The sequence below is a fragment of the Globicephala melas genome, chromosome 19 (assembly GCF_963455315.2).
Source record: "Globicephala melas chromosome 19, mGloMel1.2, whole genome shotgun sequence".
Taxonomy (NCBI): Eukaryota; Metazoa; Chordata; class Mammalia; order Artiodactyla; family Delphinidae; genus Globicephala; species Globicephala melas.
The window spans coordinates 54,162,993-54,180,620 of record NC_083332.1 but is presented as its reverse complement, the minus strand read 5'-3'; the positions used below and the strand labels follow the sequence as shown (position 1 = coordinate 54,180,620).

General features: G+C 43.6%; 1 protein-coding gene and 1 pseudogene across 4 annotated transcripts in view; one reads left to right on the top strand and one right to left on the bottom strand.

The window, feature by feature from the left end:
• MAF (MAF bZIP transcription factor) overlaps positions 1-17,628 on the top strand; it is a 371,554-nt gene that overhangs the window by 122,213 nt on the left and 231,713 nt on the right. The window lies entirely within an intron of this gene.
• LOC115856991 (histone H4-like) lies at positions 14,382-14,694 on the bottom strand (annotated as a pseudogene).

The window sequence follows — 17,628 nt, the reverse complement described above, 5'->3', positions numbered from 1 at the left end:
CAGAACCTATTATAGCTTCCACTTTGCTAGAGAGGAAATTGAAGATCAGAGAGATTAAGTCAGTTGGCCAAGGCTACACAGCTAGTGGCAGTGGCACTGAAATGTAAACACACGTCCGTCTGATTAAAACATAAGAATACATGTTTTCAAGTATGTTTTTAAGACCTGTTCTGCGATCAGTTCTTCATCCAGTTAGTTACTGAAAACACATAAAACGTTCGGCCCCTGTGGAATGACTGTAAGGGCTTTCTCTCTGGTGGTGCGGGTCATTCAGTCAGCATCTGTGGGATTTGAATGGTTGGTTATCCAGCTACAAATTCACCTAAAATTACTATAAACTGGGCCACATTTCTCCTTGCTAAGATTTTGTCCCATGCCTTTTAAGCCATTTCTACACAATTTCCTTGAACTCCCAGTCTACTAGTCCTTTATAAAAGTCCTTGTCCTTGGGCTTCCCTGGTGGCGCAGTGGTTGAGAGTCCGCCTGCCGATGCAGGGGACACGGGTTCGTGCCCCGGTCCGGGAGGATCCCACATGCCACAGAGCGGCTGGGTCCATGAGCCATGGCCACCGGGCCTGCATGTCCGGAGCCTGTGCTCCGCAACGGGAGAGGCCACGGCAGCAAGAGGCCCGCGTACCGCAAAAAAAAAAAAAAAAAAAAAAAAGGTCCTTGTCCTTAACTCAAGCTGTAGTGACAACTGGGTCCTCTCTTGGAGTACTTACTATCTTCAGTAACCCGTTCCTGAATTTGCTGGAAATCAGGGTCAAGGGCTAGCCTACTTCTGGGAATCCATCTTGACCCTTTTAGAAACCCAGGACATTTTCCTGTGACCTGTCACGTACCTGGTTTTTAACTGCCTGCTATTGGCAGTGTTCAGTGATGCTATCTACCATGTGCCCCGCGGAGCTACACTTATTTTAGAACAGAATTTCCAACATGTCAGCTTTGGGCTGAGCCTCCTCTTCAGGTGAGTATTCTTTGGGTCTGCGTGGCATTTTGAAAAACATCTGAATTCTATGCCGGCATTTAAAAATCTGGGCATTTCAAGTATAAAACCACTGAGGGTCTGGTTTGCCTGGAAGAATGTGAAGATGGGACAGCCCCGTTCTGTGTCAGCGGTGGTCCCCAGCTCACTGGTCCTCTTACTTAGCATCACGAGGCCACATCTACACGCACTTTATAATTTACCTGCCTGGTCCCAGTAGCCGTCTGAGTCATCCCCCCAGGTGTATGCATTCACCCCGTATTCTTGCAAAATTAATGCTTAATTCATTCTTCACAATGCAGGCTTGATCTCATTCCTTAGGGGAGAAGGTGCAAGCGAAGTACGAGGAGAGAACTTCTGCTTTCTTGCTGTCATCTGTTCGAATTGCATCATCTGTTCCCGATCCGTTCCTTTTCCTTCTTGCTCCAAACATAGCTCAAGAAGCCCTTTTTCTCGTCCTTAGCAATTTCTTGCAAGCCTCAGCTCTTTCTAGGGTGTTGTCTCCTCACACGCTTCTTAGGGATGCAGTGTCAGTACACATTTGTTTTAGGGTAGGATGGTGCGTCATAGAACGACACATCTGCAAAACAACTAAATTAGAAATAGAACCACATTTCCAAGTTCACAGTGGGATCTATCACGTCAAAAAAAAACAAGGTGAATGCAGTTTAGAAAAAAAATCTTAATAAACAAATGTTAAGAAATGTGCAAAACAGAGGCCTAAGGTGTTTGAGAAATTCATGTTTTTACACATCCAGTGCCAGTTTAGGTGTCCTATCCTGACTTGTGGAAGGTCCGGGAAGGGTTTGACTTGACCAAGGATTTGACTGTATGTCAAACTTAGTCTTAATTGGAGCCTTAAACAGGTGCAGTTCCAGTTTCCATAATGCATGGGGCCCAGTGAGTATATTTGGTGTGGTAGCCAGAGAAGGTTGATGTTGCCTGCCGTGCAGGTCTGCCATAATTCATAGAAGACATGGAATTTTCCAATCAAATTGTCATTGGATGTTAATGATATCTGCACCTGCTGTCTTCAAACAGGGCTGGAAGGAGGCCTTTCAGGGCGTCAGGCTAAGTTGGCATTTAACAAGAGCAGCAAGAGTGATCTTATTAAAATGTAAATTCAGATCAGATCATTACTTTCCTTAAAACTATCCAGTACCTTCCACTGCCTGTAGATGAGAGCCGAACTCCTTACCACGGCCCACGGCCCTGTGTGAGCCAGCTCTGGCTGCTTCTCCAAGCCCCTCTCTGGCCACTGCTGCCTGGTCTTTTCTTCCTATCCCAAGGGCCCTTCTCTGTGTCCTCTAAACAAGCCAAGCTCCCTCCCGCCTTACGTCTTTGCATCAGCTGTCCCCTCTTCCTGGGATGGCTTTCTTGCCTATCCTTGTGGGACTGCCATTCTCATTGCACTGAAGACCCCAATGACTAAAATATTCTCTCCCTGGAGTGGGCCTTCTCTGAGCGCCCTGATTAACACAGCCCTGCCTCCTGCCACTCTCTAATCCCTTGCCCTGGTGTGTGTGTCCTCATAACACAAAGCAAGACCCTAAAATACATATTTCTATTTTACTTATTATATTGCTCATTATAGACCTCTCCCATAAGAACAGAAACCTAATAGAGGCAATGTAGTGGTCTGTCTTGTTTGCTTCTTTATCTGTAGCACCTAAAATAGTGCCTGGCACTTAGTAGGTGCTCAGTAAACATGTGTCGTAGGTCCAAAGGCAAGTAAGCATGGATGTCTAGAGGAAATGAATTATTATTACGTCTATAGTACACAAAATCTGCTTTGTGCTGGGTTGTGTGTGTGTGTGTGTGTATGTGTGTGTGTGTATGTGGCCATGCTTTATGTGTGTATGTGTACGTATGTATGTGCACTCTTTCAGCTTTTTGGGATATAACTGACAAATAGAAATTGTGTATATTTAAAGTGTACCACTTGATTCTTTGATGATTTGATATCACTTACGCATTGTGAAATGTTCTCCACAATTAAGCTAGTTAACGCATGCATCACCTCACAGAGTTACCTTTCTTGTGTGTGTGGTAAGAACACATAATCTATCCTCTTAGCAAAATTTTAGTATACAGTTCAGTATTGGCGCTATAATCATTCTGCTGTCCAGTAGGTCTCCAGAACTTATTCATCCTGTGTAACTGAAACTTTGTACCCTTTAACCAACATCTCCCCATTTCCCCCGCCACCCAACCCCTGACAACCACCGTTCTACTCGTGGATTTTGTGAGTTCAAGTATTTTAGATTCCACCCATAAGTGAGATCGTGCAGTATTCGTCTTCATTTATTTCACTTAGATAATGTCTTCCAGGTTCAGCCATGTTCTTGCAATGTCAGGATTTCCTTCTTTTTTAAGGCTGAATAATATTCCATTGTATGTATACACCACGTTTTCTTTATCCGTTCATCCGTCGATGGACGCTTAGATCGTTTCCATGTCCTGGGTACTGTGAATAATGCTGCAGTGAATAAAGGAGTGCAGATCCCTCTTCAAGATACCGATTTCATTTTCTTGGGGTATATTCCCAGGAGTGGAATTGCTGGATCATACGGCAGTTCTATTTTTCATTCTTTGAGGAACCTCCATACTGTCTTCCATGGTGGATATCCTGATTTATATTTTCACCACCAGTGTACAAGGGCTCTTTTTTCTCCATATCTTCACCAATACTTGTTATCTTTTGTCGTTTTGATAATAGCCATCCTAACAGGGTGAGGTGGTATCTCATTGTGGTTTTGATTTGCATTTCCCTGATGATTAGTGATGTTGAACATTCTTTCATGTGTTTTTTGGCAATCTGTATATCTTCTTTGGAGAAATGTTTATTCAGGTCTCTTGACCATTTTTAATTTTAATTTAATTTTTTTTGCTACGGAGTTGAGTTTCTTATATACTTTAGGTACCAACCACTTATCAAATACATGGTTTTCAAATATTTTCTCCCATTCCATAAGTTGCCTTTTCTCTCTGTAGATTGTCTCCTTTGCTGTGCAGAAGCTTTTTACTTTGTTGCAATCCCACCTGCCTATTTTTGCTTTTATTGCCTGTGCTTTTGGTATCATATCTAAAAAATCATTGCCCAGATCAGTGTCAAGTAGGGACACTGCCAGTGTCCCTATGTTTTCTTCTAGTAGTTTTATGGTTTCAGGTCTGACGTTTAAGTCTTTACTCCATTTTAAGTCAGTTGTTTTGTACGGTGGAAGGTAAGGGTCCAATTTCATTCCTCTGCGTGTGGCTGTCCAGTTTTCCTCGCGCCATCTGTTAAAGAGATTGTCCTTTCCCCATTGTGTGTTCTTGTTCTTAGCACCCTCTTCAAAGATCAGTCGACTGTTTTTGCGTGCGCGTGCATTCTTTTTTTCAATTTTTTGGCTGCAATGGGTCTTCGTTGCGGCATGCGGTATGTTCGTTGAGGCATGCGGGATCTTTCATTGCGGCGCACGGGCTTCTCTCTAGCTGTGGTGCACAGGCTTCAGGGCATGTGGGCTCTGTAGTTTGCAGCACGTGGCCTCTCTCATTGAGGCACGTGAGCTCAGTAGTTGCGGCACGGGAGGCGCGCGAGCTCAGTAGTTGTGGCGCGCGGGCTTAGTTGCCCCGTGGCACGTGGGATCTTAGTTCCCTGACCAGGGGTCGAACCCTCATCCCCTGCATTGTAAAGCGGATTCTTTACCACTGAACCCCAGGGAAGTCCCTGCATGCACTCTTAACAAGATGTGAGCCTGGAGAGGAAATCAGAGGCCACGCCAGGAGGGAATTGTTAGCTGGGATAAGAAGTTTAGACTTTAAACTCGGAGAAATGGGGAGGATTTCTAAGCTCATATTACAGTTGTTCATATCGAGGGCCCTGCAGTCCGATGGCTGCTGGTACGCCCGTCTTATTTACCACTTTGTGACCTTGAGTAAGTTACTCACCCTGTTAAATTCAGTCTCAGTTTCCTCACCTGAAAATGGGAATAATGAAATTGCCTCCCTCATAGAATCGTTAGGAAGAAATGAAACATATGCGAGTGTTTTTGTACCGTGTCTGATGCAGAGTAAGGGATCAATCAGTGTTGGCCTTTCTTGCTATTGTCATGATTATCTTCCCAAGACTGAGATGAACCAGAGAATTTGTTTGGGGAGGAGTTGCTGATAGATTTGGATTGGCAGGGTGCAGATAGGGGAAGTGGAGGGAGCCAGGTGTTAGCTCTCTCTTTTTTTTTTAATTGAAGTATAGTCGATTTACAATGTTGTATTAATTTCTGCTGTACAGCAAAGTGATTCAGTTACATTTTTTTAGATTCTTTTCCATTATGGTTTATCACAGGATATTGAATATAGTTCCCTGTGCTATACAGTAGAACCTTTCTGTTTATCCATTCTATATATAGTGGTTTGCATCTGCTAACCCCAAACTCCCACTCCATCCCTCCCCCACCCTCCCTCCACCTTGGCAACCACAAGTGTGTTCTCTATGATTCTGTTTCTGTTTCATAGATAGGTTCATTTGTGTCATATTTTAGATTCCACATATAGGTGATATCATATGATATATGTCTTTCTCTGTCTGACTTCCTTCACTTAGTATGATAATCTAGGTCCATCCACGTTGCTGCAAATAGCATTATTTCATTCTTTTTTATGGCTGAGTAGTATTCCATTGTATATCAGTACCACATCTTCTTTATCCATTCATCTGTCGATGGACAGGTGCTGTCTGTTGCACAGAAATTAAAGCCTCTATTTTGAGTGCAGCTTGGGGGGTGGGGGGAGCCTGAGGTCCCCTGTAAGGGGTGACAGGTGCCTTCTCATATACCATAGCTACAAATTGGACTCTGCTCTTTAAGTCGTTCAACCTCTTATTAGACAGCTAGAAAAACAACCCAAAAAAGCATAGTCGGGCTGGTTTTGCTAAAGAGAAATCAGGTCACCCGGTCCATGGGGTGAAAGAAGGTATAACACTGGACAAAGTGGGGAGGGACTTGCTTACCTAGGGATCGTCTCCATTTTCCTGGACTCTTTCCAGACTGACCACATGGACGCACGTGTTCCCTCTCCTTTCCCCGGATAGTAAGCACATGGACACAACTGCCCTCTCCTCTTTCCCCAAATAGTGCCTATGGCAGAGACTGCCATGCACTCAACAAATCCTAGTCCTGTTCCTCCTGGGCACGTAGTAGACTACATTTCCCAGCACCCTTTGCAGTTAAATGTACCATGTGACCATGTTCAGGACAGTGGAAGAAAGGGGGGGTGGTAAAGACCCTTTCTGACCCAGCACATGAAGACCTCCTGTGATTTCCTTCATGACCCTTTTGTCCCATCTGCTGGCTGAATTGAGGTGGTCCAAGGACCTGGAGGAGTGTGGAGCCACAAGATGGAAGGAGCCTGGGTCCCCGAGCCGCCCTTAGAGGAGCGCTGCCCCAGAGACACAGGGAGACCAGAAACACCCACCTTGAACTGTCCTCTGAGCAAGAAATAAACTTTGTTGTGTTAAGCCACAAAATTTGGGGGCTGCTTGTCATACCAGCTAACACATCCTAACTAAATATACCACCCTTTAGAAAGTATCATGTGAGTACTCAATGACATATATTCTTTAGCCAGCTACATTCTAAGAACGGGTGAGTGACATCTGAAATAGATAAATGATATACATCAACTCTAATCTTTATAAAGCCTGCTAATATCATTAGTATTATGCCTACTTTGCAGACAAAGAATCAGAGACTCCTAAAGTTCACACACATATGTCAGAGCCAATGTTTGTGGCACCAAATTCCACATTCTTTCCTCTGTGCCTCTAAGTGTGCTAAGTAGTAAGAATCTAGGGAAACAAAGGAAATTTGTAGAGCTGAAGAAAAGAGAAAGAACGTAAAAGGAAGAAAAAAATATTTTTATGTATTTTAACATCAGTCATCTAAGTGTTGGCAATAGAGAAATGGAAAATGTGAGGAGAGGGACATTCGCAATAAAAATGAAAACTTTGGAAGACTTTGGGATAAAGTTAGCAATAAATGTAAAGGAAAATTTAGTACAGTTTTTAAAAGTTTAAAAATTAGCCTTGGAGAAACATTTCAAGACCCTGAATGGGGAGATTCGAAAGACATCAACACTATCCCAGGTTCAACTGCACGTTCAGGGGAACTTCAATCAAGATCCTAAATGATTTTTTTAAATGACAAGTTGAAGCCATACATCACAGGGAAGAAACAATATGCAGAAGAGCTAACAGGTTTAAAAAAAAACAAACCTAATTGATAGGGAGAGGGAAAGGAGTATTGGCCTACTGTATTGGATATGAGAATACTTTCCTTAACATATGGTGATGTTGCACGAATGGACAAATAGTGTTAGTGAAACCAAGAATAGAGTTCTGGATTGGACAAGTTACATGCAAGAGTTTACTATATCATGAAGGTAGCATTTGAAATTAAGGGAAAAAGACATTATTTAATACATAACATTAGGACAAATAGTTATCCATTTTTTCTTAGTTTCCCACATAGCTTTTGTAGAAAAAAATACTTAAGATAGTTTCAGTCTTGGTGGAAGATCTTTCAAATCTTAATGCCTAATGCTGGAAAAAGAGAAGTAGATTGATAAGGTGAGTTACCCGGCACTGCAAAGCTTGCATTGTAAAAGACATACAAAGTTTAAAATATTAATGCTAAACTGAGAAAATGTTAGCGACACTTTGGATAAAGTGTTAATATCCATCATAGAAGAAGATCTATTATTAAGCAATAATAAAAAGATAAAAATCCACATCCAAATGGACAAAAAGCATATAATGTGCCTTTTTGGAGGCTAACGTGGCAATAAAATAAAATAAAATAAAATGCACATACCCTTTTCCCTGGCATATATGCTTTCTTGATTTTAAGGATATAATCCATCTGGTGCTCAGAGATACTCGTAAAAGGACGTTCTTTGCAGTATTGGTTAGTAGAGTAGAAATAAGCGAGAATTTATTAAAATGAAGAGTAGTGGAAAAGTGACTTATCCTTCTAGTCCTTAAAATATATTTTGAAGCTTAAGATAGGAAAACAGCATGTTATGGATGGAGGAGGAGACAAGTGAACACAAGACAATTCAGAAATAATACCTGATACTTGATGAACCTATCCCTGGGAATGTAGGCGCCATGAGAACAGTGCAGATAATGTTCTGTTGACTGAGGTGACTCTGAGAAGTAGGACGATGCCTGGCACATAGTAGGTAGAAAGAAGCACTGGAAGAATACCTGCTAAAATGGTACGGAGAGCTCTTGCATTTTTTGTTTTTCTTCTTCTAATCATGTACGTATGCCATCGTGGTTCAGAGAATAAACTCTTATGTCAGACAAAAGGGTATCTGAGCCCCGGCTCTGCCTCTAACTGGCTGAGCACAGTCTCCTATCCTGAACACTTGAAAAAAGAATGGTACCTACCTTACTGGGTAATGGGGAGAACTAAGATTAGACATATAAGGCACTTATAAACGCATAATTAAGCTTATGCACATAAAGCACTTATAAAACTCAGTAAATGTTAACTGGTGTTTAAAACATTCCACAGCTCATTTTCTTCCCTGTAACGCTGGGAAAGAAAAACGAATGAACATATATGTTTGTGTAGAAAACAAACAAGAGAAATCTTTTCCTGCATTTTCCTTTGCCTTGTTTAGCATCTCCGCAAATTCTCCAGACAGTGAGACTTCCCCGGGGAGAAACACTTCTCAGTGAGCCTAACCCAAGACAGTCCCCAAGTGAGAAGAGGACTAAACTCTCCCCTTTGACCTTTGGCTGATGCCAAGGGTCACACATGATCCTACCTGGTCTTTTTTAACTAAGACACAAAGAATAACATAATGACAAATAATCTAAGAACATAAACATACCTATCATTTTTATCATTAATACTTTTTTTTAAATTAAAAAGGCAATTCATGCTTATTGTCGAATTTTTGGAAAACTCAGAAAGGCTCCAAGAAGAGTGGAATTTCACCTCTTCCACCTCCTCCAGCTGGCCGTGATGGGTATCTTGGTTAACATCGTCAAGTCAAATGGGCACCTATTGTGTAAGCTTGTTTTTCACATCGTTATAAGTTGTAAATATTTTCCTATGTCGATAAATATCTACAACATATAAGAACACACTCGGTCATGAAATAAAGGAACTCGCTCTGAGGGCAAAGTGGTTTCTGTCGTTGGCAAAGCAGTCTTCTGTCGGTGACAGTGTGTGACGGGAGAGCTCCCTTGCCTTGGTCTCCCCAAAGACGGCCAGAGAGACAGGTGCATTCTCATGACTAGGAGGGAAAGGAAAAGAGGTGTTCATGTTTCCCGTTCCATCTAATCTTATAGCTAATTGAGAGGTTTTTAGGGAGAGAAGAGAGATGTGAATTCTGAGCTCTTTTTCTGCTATTTACCCCAGATTGTGATCACACATTAAGGGCACACACACACACACGATTATAGATACCACAACCTTCATGATATTCTCGAGATAATGGGATAACAAGCAATTTTTGTTTTCTTCTTTTGGATCATTCATATTTTAAAATTTTTTCCCTAATGAGCAGAGGACAAATAAGAATGTGGATTTCTTTATTTTATTTATTTTACTGAAGTATAGTTGATTTACAATGTTGCGTTTAATTACTGCTGTATAGCAAAGTGATTCAGTTATATATATATATACACATTCCTTCCTTTTTAATTTATTTTATTTTTTTCCTTCTTTTTTTAATACTCTGTTCCATTATGCTTTCTCACAGGATATTGGATATAGTTTTCTGTGCTCTATAGTAGGACCTTGTTGTTTATCTGATTGTGGATTTCTTTAAAATGATAAGAATATATCACAGTCAGCATTTCAGCATAACCAAATAATACGGCTTTCCTGGTACAACGGAGCCACCCTCTTTACATATGGTGGGAGGTAGCTGTGGATAATGCTTGTCCTGATTTCCAGTTGTGGTGGCATTTCAGGCCCTGATGAAAGGTACCGTGAGCTTCTTGGGGGTGCCTTGATCACTCAGGGGTGCCTGTCCCGTCACTACATATTAAGCTTAATCCTCATCTGAGGAGGACAGAATGTCTAGTATCACCTAACCGATTCCATAATATGTCTGCCCTCCCAAAGTCCCATCGTCCAAGGCTTCCACCTTCTGGGGGAAGTACATACAAATGTATATGTACACATATATAATTTATTGGGCGGCTTGCTCATCAAGTATATTGGTTTTTCATAGCTCCACTATTGTCAGCATATTTCAGATTAGATTTGCTGCTGACATGGTTGAATGAAAAAATACTGACATGTTTCAATATTGCACTTGACATTTTTAGTATTATTATTAGTGGCTTCATTCCATGTAGTGTCATTGTCCAAATGGGATCGTGCTCCCAAAAAAATCCAACTGCTGTTTGATTCTGAACAGGGGCCTGGCTTTTGGGTGCTGTCCTTTATACCGCCCATGGAGCTTCGAGGGAAGAGGTGTCAAACCATGGCACAAATTGCTCGTGACACTTGTTGCCCAGAAAATTCCTGCAGAGCTCATTTGGAACTTATTTCTGGGAGAGATCTTTTCTTGAAGAGAAGGACCCTTTGCAACCTCATCCTAATTAACAAAGTGTCATCATGATTCTAAGCAGAATAATCCTGCTCTCTCCTTTCCAACAACCTTGACCGCCACATCCGTCAGTCCTTGAACAGTCCTTGCAAACTTACATTTGACCCCAATTTCCTATAAGCCCTCACAGAATCACCAAGGCAAATACAAAAGCTCCAAGTTTATATATACATATTCCACAAACAAGGCTGTGCAGGAAGACATAAACAAAATGTATTTATTCTTCTGTGCTACAAAGCACCAACGTTCGTTTGCATATAAATAGAGTCATTCCATATTCAAAGTTTAATTTTTAGCAAAATGTCCCAGAAAGAAGACTCCAGGAATAGGCCACCTCATGGAGAAGTAGAATTTGAGTTATTTCTTCATGAAGAGCTGTTTCTGAGGCGCTGGCTGCCAGGGTGTGACGAACTGGGTAGGCACATGTTCAGGTCACGTTGGAGAAGGTGACCAGCAAAGGGGACCTCTGTCATCTGTCACTCAGCTTGAAGTTGTAAAGAACAGCTTTCTCCAACTGAGTTGACTTGGTAGCGAATCACCTTCTCCCGAGCCTTGAGCCCAGTTTAACATGGAGAGTTCTGGAATCATCAGTGTTTATTTATCAATCCACCGGAGTCCTCCAGTGAGCCTCTCTTGAATGTAAGGGGATTCTTCTGGACTGTGTAGACCGCTCAGGCCCTAATTCCTCGGACCTGTTGAGAAGGAGACATGTTTATCTCGTGCTGGGTTGCTGTCAAAACAGAATGGGTGTATTTCTATCGGTGAAATACTGCTCTGACCATTTGTCCCTGGAGATAAATGGCGTTTTCCATAGAGGCTTTAAATAGGGGCCACAATGGGAGTGAATGGAACGGAGTTGAATAATTAGATCGTTCTCCATAAATCCTGCCGTGAAGTCATTCACGCAGGACAATTTCCAGGGCTGTATGTTAGGACACAGCTGTATGTGGTGTGGACACAGCTGTGTCCCGTGAGGGATGATAGGTAAGTAAATCACAGATGATTGAGACGTGGAGAGAACTTAACTCCGTGTTTTCCCTGTAGAATTTGTCTCCTTTGCCGAAGGAACACCCATATTAATTTGTTTTTATCGCTGCAAATACGGTACTTACATATTTGTACGGTAGTAGCAGGAGACGTCTTCGCTTACGTGATTTGAATTCCATTTTTAAATGTAAATACGTCAGATGCATCTTGTTGATGACAGGTGGGAATAAGAAACACCCCATTAAGACAGGAAAAACAGGTGTTTCTGGTCAATTTGAACGACGTCTCCTTGAGGTGTGTTAGCTGGAGTACAAGAGGGGTTAAAGGTATCTCATGCCTCCCATTTGGGCGTTTGTCGACCTTCTAAAATAATGTAGAAGTTTCTGTATGTGTATACTGCTCTACTGGATGTGGAGTTCCCTCAGGGCAAGGCCATGTTTTAGTTCCTGTTCTCTCCAGAGCACCTAACAGTTCACGGCAGATAATAAGGCAAAGAGCAGGGCTTTTAAAGCAAGTGTCACTTTTTTTAACCCCAGAGAGAAGCTCCCTTGAGCCTTTTATGCATAGTAGGCTTTTGTACGGTCAAGCCTCGCAGAGGGCTGCTGTCTCGTTCTCTGTACCTCCCCGGCTTCACCTCCACTCTACTCACGTGACTGACCTTTCTACACACTTGCCCCACCCCAGCCAGTGATTGTTCTAATCCTTAGATGAGAACATCTCCACCTATTAGCTTATCAAAAAGGCAGGGCGGGGCCTCGTGGCCCTCTGCTAGTTTCCCTGGTAACTGATGAGCCCACCTGAGGTCAATTCCCCTTATAACCGGTAACCTCGCCTGCTCCCCGGTAGCAAAGCCGGTCGCCATGTCTTCCCCGCCCTGTGCAGCACACGCTCCAGGACCTTGCTTCCGACAGGTAAGCTCCCCCGATGTCTTTGTCGCTGATTCTGGGCTCTTTCTTACGTCTCGAAGCTGGTCAAGCACAGGCCTTGCGGGCTGGCGGGGTGCAGCCCGACGACGGTGGGCAGAGCCAGCCTGGAGACCGAGGAAACTCCTGTGAGCGCTGAGATGTCGCGAATTCAGGAAGTGGGTGAGGGGGAATGGAGTGTTGCTTGGCCGTCGACTAGCATGGGAGGCCCCCAAGTTGGGGGTGTAATCCTGCAGGTTGCAGGGGTATTTCTGGGGCGGCCGTCTACTAACATGGGGGCCCAAAACTTCCAGGGGCGGTCCTGAAAGTTGCGGGGGAAATCCTGGGGTGGCCGTCCACTAGTATGGGGGCCCCCTGGGGTGGCTTCCTTGATAAAGGGGGGCCGCCAAGAGGGTACGGAGAACTCATAGACACCCCTAAGGCTGTTGTGGAGATATTGGCCGTCATTACAACGGGAAAATAGAAGTTAGACTGTCGGGCGGCGGCCGCAGCTGTGGGCTGGCTGGTACTTGTTATAATAAGAAGGTCTCTGGGCTGGGCAACAGTGGCTTCAGTGTGGAATGAGTCAAACTGCTGGGTCTACAGCGAGATGCTATTGTCGGCGTCTTCTGGGCTTCTGTGAAAACTCCACCCAGCTAATGTGACTAGGTGGGCACAACCGACAGTGGCGGGGAAGGACTCTGCCCGTCCTCCTGTCTCCATATCAGGAGGACCCCCGTGGGTAAACGTTACTGTACAGCTGACTGCCCATGCGTCTCCCTGGGCTAGGCTGTGTGGACTGGAATAGGCTGGTTTCTGGACACACAAGTCCAACTATTAGGATTAACTGTGTTTTCTTTGGAAAGACCTGATGGGCCAACCCCTAACGGTACATAGCGTGGGGTAGCAGACCTGTACTGTGACTGCTGACCCCTGGCTAGGCCACCAGAATGTTTCTCGTGGAGCCCGGGCCTTCCCCTCCCCATGGGGGTGGCCTTGCCTTCCTTGTAACTGGACAGGATGCTGTGGCCGTAGATGCCCTCTCCACTGACCCGGTAAGTGCATGGTTCCAGGATTTGCCCACGTCCTGGTGAATGACTGTTCTTAGCCTACCAGGTGTCTTACTCTTGCTGCTTTTTGAGCTTCTGGCGTCTGTATTGTATTTGTGGTGTCTGGTTGCAGTGCCCCTCTACATGCCTGACCCCAGGGATATTGAGGAAGAGATGCGGACCAAGAATGTAAGGGTTGTGCAGGGTATGTAGGGCTGCAGTGTAAGGTCAAGCCACCCAAGATGGCTGTTGTCTTGCTGTCTGTATACCCCTTGTCTCTGTCGCGGACTCTGGGCTCTTTCTGTGGTCTCGAGGCTGGGCACGCATAGGCCTTGTAGGTCTGTGGGGTGTAGCCCAGCAGCTTTGCTCTGAAATTAGCTTGCAGCACACCATGGTTCTGCTTAGAGGGTGCCCCTGCCTGGCACGGTCATCTAAACAAAGTTGGTGAGTTGCCTTTTAAGAAAAATAGTGGATATGGGAAACTGACAAAGAATGGTGGAAATTCTACCAGCTGGGTGCTATGGGGAAAGAGTGGGTCCATGTTTCCTGAGCTGTTTTTCATGGATGAGACGGACCCGAAGGCTGGCCAGCCATGCTGAATGGACCACACTCAAAGGATCAACTCATGGATAGGCAGACGTTCGAAAAACAAGTGTGTAGGGATCTGGCCAATCCTAAATTTATCCCCACGACTTTTGAATTCAAGAGTATTTTCCTTTAGGAGAAGGGTGCTGAATCATTCTTTTATCAGTATGAAGGAATAGCTCTTTTTTTTTTTTTTCGTGGCCCTGAGAAGGGCCTTTTGTGAGTAAACAAGAGCTTCACAGCCGAAGACCGCAATGAAACTTAGCCGCCGAAACCGTACAGAGTGCGTCCCTGGCGTTTGAGCGCGTAAACCACGTCCATGGCGGTGACAGTCTTGCGCTTGGCGCGCTCGGTGTAGGTGACAGCGTCGCGGATCACATTCTCCAAGAACACTTTCAGCACCCCGTAGGTCTCCTCGTAGATAAGACCAGAAATAGGCTTCACACCACCACACCGGGCGACGCGGTGGATAGCAGGTTTGGTGATGCCCTGGATGTTCTCACGGAGAACTTTATGATGACGCTTGGCGCCCCCCCTTCCCCAGACCCTTTCCACCCTTGCCTCGGCCAGACATGACTGAGAGCTACTCCTAACCTCTTACAGCAGGAATAGCTCTTTGACATCACTGAAACTTAATGAATACATTGGGGGTTCTTCCTTTTCCTTTTCAAATTTCATGTGTTCTCAGTGTTCCCAAATTGGGTTGGTTTGGGTGTCATTTGTGACAAGTAATCAAGACCAATGTTGGCAACCCCAAGAGGTGGGCACAACTAGTCTTCAGTGTCTGGTAGCATTCTTTCACTACATGCTTCCCCTGACTCTGCAGGGGCCTCCTGCTTGCCTGTTCTTTCACTTTGATGTCCCACTGTCTCTACATCTTCTCAGTTGAGACACCATCCTGTCTTAGGGAGCAGTAGCAATGATGGCTTACAGGCATGAGCTCTGGATTCAAATAGACACAAGCCTGTCTTTGGCTGATGACTTACTGTCTTATCTTGAGCAATTATATAATCTTTCAGAACCTCAGTGTCTTCGTCTGTAAAATGGGTACAAATACTAGAAATTAAATCTCCATGTTCTTAGGAAAGTTAAACTTTTGTCAGTCTAGTAGTTGGCATCTTGTACAGTACCTTTAGACTCTCCTAACTTATGAATTATTATGACTTAATGTTGCGATTATTACTGTTGGTGGTAATCAGAGAAATTAACCTTTCATAGGGAGCTGTTTCACATTGCCAGTATGGATTCCTTGTGTTTAATCCATATATGTATTTGCTTAAGAAGTGCACCCTTTAAGAAGGGAATGACTGTTGTATTCTCAGGACCTGCCAAAGCCAGTCTCCAATAAATATGGGTTAAAATAATGAACGAGAAAATAGTGGTCACCTTCCTATTGGTACTGCTGAATTTACCCTCAGGATAGGTGTCTAATTCATTTGTGCGTGACTTGGCGAGAAAACTTCCCTGCAAGAAGAAGGCTGGGGTAAGGGATACAGCAAATTATTTGCCTCTCTCACGGTCTCCTAATAAACCAACCTCTCCCAGTTTCTTTTCTAGCTATTCTGTTTTCTCTTACATAGAATACTTAGGTGATGTGCCAATAAGTAGTGTATGAATACTTAATGAAGGTGGAATGAATTATAAATGGCATGGAATTTATCTACATTGCTTCCTTGCTGATGGCAGAATGGTGCTTTAATCTTCTCTCAAGACATAGGAGTCAGTAGGTGAGAAAGTATCCTAGTTGATAAACTTAAAAATTGTTACCGGCTGCCATCTTAAGTTACATGGAACCCAATACCATGTGGCAGAGAGGAAAAGGTTTGACCAGGAAACGTGGTGAATATGATGCTGGCAGGAGAGAGATTGAGGTGGTCCCTAAGGGCACAGTTATTGCTAGAGTAGAGAACTCGGAATACAGACAGACAAGGGCTTGGGTGAGAGTTGTAGTTACCATTTACTCATTGAGATTGAGTGCCAGTGAGACAGAGGTCTGAAAGGAGTCTCTCGTACTTTGATTTCAAGGAGAAGCTATTGAACGACCCTCTCCAGAGAAGGGATTTCTATGTCCTTCCTCCATCCGGAAGCCATCTGTCAACAGTGAGCTCCATAAATACAGTGAACGCTCATTAAGAAGAATAATAAATAATCCCCCACATCTCAAAGACTTGATGCACGTTTTTTTTCTTGCTCATATAACAGATACCTCTTTTGGGTGGCTCTCCTCCAAGTATTGATTTAGGGTCCCAGGTTCTTTCCATCTTGTGGCTCTGCCATCTTTATTATGTGGTACTAAGGAGGTTCTCTCTGTGTCAGCCAATCAGAGGAGGCACTAGCAGGGAGGATTTCATGGACCAGGTCTGGAAGTGGAGAATTTCAGCTCTGCTCACATCCATGTGTCCAGAGCTCAGTTGTACGACTGTGCTCCCTCCAAAGGAAGCTGAGAAATGAAGTCTAACTGCCCTGGTCAAAGAAGCGGCAGATACGATCATCAGCTAGCAGTGTCTGCCACATTTCTCGAATCTCCAAAAACATATATTTTTAGAAAATAATAGGGTAAATATTGTTGCAAAAATATCATGAAGTGTTTGCAAACTCTTTTTTTTAAAGAAATCCCTTTTATTTAACACATTAGAGTATAATTGCTTTACAATGTTGTGTTAGTTTCTGCTGTATAACAAAGTGAATCAGCTGTACATATACATATATCCCCATATCTCCTCCCTCTTGCATCTCCCTCCCACCCTCTCTATCCCACCCCCCTAGGTGGTCACAAAGCACGGAGCTGATCTCCCTGTGCTATGCGGCTGCTTCCCACTAGCTATCTATTTTACATTTGGCAGTGTATATATGTCCATGACACTCTCTCACTTTGTCCCAGCTTACCCTTCCCCCTCCCCATGTCCTCAAGTCCATTCTCTATGTCTGCATCTTTATTCCTGTCCTGCCCCTAGGTTCTTCAGAACCTTTTTTTTTTCTTTAGATTCCATATATATGTGTTAGCATACAGTATTTGTTTTTCTCTGACTTACTTCACTCTGTATGACAGACTCTAGGTCCATCCACCTTACTACAAATAACTCAATTTCGTAAAGAAATCCCTTTTAGACTCTTGTGTTTGCATGCAAACAGTGGAAATTGTTTTAATTTGTGGGATGTTACACGGTGCTATAGTTCATCAGTTTTATTCGTATTCATATAGAATTCTCTTTGAACTGCATATATAATTAAGCCACAGGTAGAACGTGTGCACCGTTATTGAACCTGTAGACAATACAGCAATGGATAAGAAAGAAATGGAGAGTTCACTCATCGTTTAACCTGTGATAATAGCTTGTTTTATTTCCATCTACTCCTTTTCCTCCATGTAAAGTTTTCTACTGTCTCAAGGGTCAGTAAACATTTTCTGAAAAAGGCCAGATAGAAAATATTTTAGGCTTTGCAGGCTCACTGCACAGAAGCAGCCATGGAACACGTGTAAACAAATAAATGTGGCTGTGTTCCAGTA